This window comes from Nicotiana attenuata, chromosome 3 (genome assembly GCF_001879085.1).
Source record: "Nicotiana attenuata strain UT chromosome 3, NIATTr2, whole genome shotgun sequence".
Classification (NCBI taxonomy): Eukaryota; Viridiplantae; Streptophyta; class Magnoliopsida; order Solanales; family Solanaceae; genus Nicotiana; species Nicotiana attenuata.
In genome coordinates this window covers 43,155,422-43,158,124 of record NC_031991.1, presented here as the reverse complement: position 1 = coordinate 43,158,124, position 2,703 = coordinate 43,155,422, and positions in this window count along the sequence as shown.

Here is a 2,703-nt window from a genome sequence, read left to right as displayed (position 1 = left end):
TGGCATTTTTGGCTATTTTTGAAAAGGGGAGGTTGGACCCGATGAGGGTTGCCTACGTATCTCACATCTGGTGAGAATCAAACCAGCGTAGTTCGGGCAAGTAAAACTAACTATTTCCGAAAACTAAACTCGTTTTGTTTTTCTTCTTCATTCATTTTTTTTTCCTTTTTTTTTTGTTTTTTGTTTTGGCAAATACGCTACTTCTGAAAGCAAGACTCCCCTTTTTTTTTTATATTTTCCTTTTCAGTGGCAAATAAAATAAACTAATTTGCAAATAAAACTCTTTTTGTTTTTCTTTTCCATTAGCAAACTAAAAAGAACTTTTCTTCCTTTTTTTTTCATTTTCTCAAAAATTCGGCAGCATTTCGGCACTACTTGGACACTGGTTTTTCTAATATAGGAAATTAACTCTCTACACTGCTATTTTCTCTTTTGGTTTTTCCAACTTTTCCAGATATTCAAAGCCGGTCAGCATGCGAGTCCAAAACAGATAAATGCACAAGTAGGATGCATCAGGATGGTCTATTATTCCGGGTACACCTGTCCTAGACGGACCCAACCCCTGTGTTGAGTCCCCTAAGTCAGAATGCACGTGATGCAGATAAGCGTTCCTACTAGGGATCCGGCATGAAGTCAAGTTCTTCTAGGTTCAAAAACCTGGGTATGTGTTCTAGACTGTGTACTCGAGCGGACAACTCGAGTCGAGGAGGGGGCTACGTACCGGGAACCAAAAGGCCATCCGGCTTAGTAACTTGTCCGGCCTCTTTCTTATTTCCGGGTATTGACACTAACAGAATAGGGAGTCTCAACCAGTAAGCACATCCCCGGAGGTAAGAAGAGAAGGGTTTCGGCACAGTTTATATACAATTCAGGTAATATCAAAGCGGTAAAAAGCGACATTTTGCACATTTAGCATGAAACATGTAGGCCAATCAGATAAAGCCAAATACAACAATATATCTAAGCTCGAATTCTGAACCCTGAACCAAAGTTCTGGGTTCTTATCCCCAGCAGAGTCGCCAGAGCTGTCACACCTCCTTTTTCTACACCCGCAAGGGCATAAAGGAGTTTTTCCAATTAAAGAACAATCGGAACGGGATTTATTATTAAGATTTCAGAGTCGCCACTTGGGAGATTAACGGTGTCCCAAGTCACCGGTTGAATCCCGAACCGAGGAAATTATGACTCTGTTAACAGTCCACGAGCCAGAAATCCGGGTAAGGAATTCTGTTAACCCGAGAGAAGGTGTTAGGCATTCCCGGGTTCCGTGGTTCTAGCACGGTCGCTCAACTGTCATATTTGGCTTATTTATTTGATTTTACTACTTGTCTTATCTTACATGCTTTTTAACTTTGAACCGCTTTTATGTTATTAGTTTAAGAGAATTGCAACGTCGTGAAAACATGTCTCGAATCGCGTCACATAAATGCACCCGCGATTTTTGACACATTTCGACTTCGTTGAGATTTGGATTTGGGTCACATAAATGTGCACCCGTAATTAAGAAGGTAAGATTATTAAAAACGCGCCTAAAGTGACTAACGAGTTATTATCTTTGGGGAAGGCCGCGAAATTCGCTAAACGACCTATCCCGAAGTCTAAGTATTTTAGTATAAACATTTATCGAGGGCCCCGCAATTTATCTATGTTTCATTTAGCGAGGCTCATCTCGTTTTATTGTTTAAAGGCCAATCTTAAAGTGGACCATGATTTTCTATTCTATTTTGTCTCTAGTAATAAAAGAAAAGTCCTAATTTGACATTGTTTAAGAGTTATTACTTGGGTCCATGAACTCATATGTAATCAAATCCTTAAGTCGTTCTGGGCCTTGAATGCAACCCACGTAAAGGGCCATTAATCAGGTGTGCCCACAGGGCAGGCCAATCGTAGGCCTGGGCTGGAAGGTGTCTCGACTTGAAAGCTGCGGGCAGCTGTTTGGGCCCAGCATTCGAACCCAGTAAGATAAATTCCATGTCCATTTATAATTCAACTTAGCTACTTCACAGACGTTCTGAAATTCAGACCCACTTAGTTATGAAAATTCACTCTCACATGCAACGTGCAGCCTGGATAATTACTAATCACGATTCAATTCAACAACGCAATTTATTACTCGAGCTACTTGCATGTTTTTTTTCTGATTTTTATTGAGGCCCTAGATGACTACTTTTGAAAACTGAAATCTCAATCATGGAATCAAAATTCACTTACAGTATATAGAACGATTAACAACCTGATTTATATCCAAAGACATGCAAAAAAATTTCGTTTAAGTATTTACCTATTTGAACATTTGGTTGCTCAGAAGTACCATCCTTAAGACTATATTAAGCTAACAATATCAATAGTCAGATACAGCTAAAAATTTAGAAATCTACAGCAATGCCAACTACTCACAATATTCCAGTTATTTATACTCTACCTAATCTAACCTATGAACCTGCGCAATACAGACACAGCAGAACAACCAGCTCCTATTTCGTCTAACAACTAACATGAAACTAACTTCAATTTAGCTATTACAGCCAATCAACTAACAGATGACACTTGTAATCAATCAAAAACAGTCCAGGCAGTCCCGTTACAGTCCAATTAATTACATTCAGATCAGAATTAAACCATAAATCTACCCCTATAATCAACTAGCCTTACATCATAGTCCAATTAAACTAGTTTAACAGTCCGGGCATGTATAGCATGAGC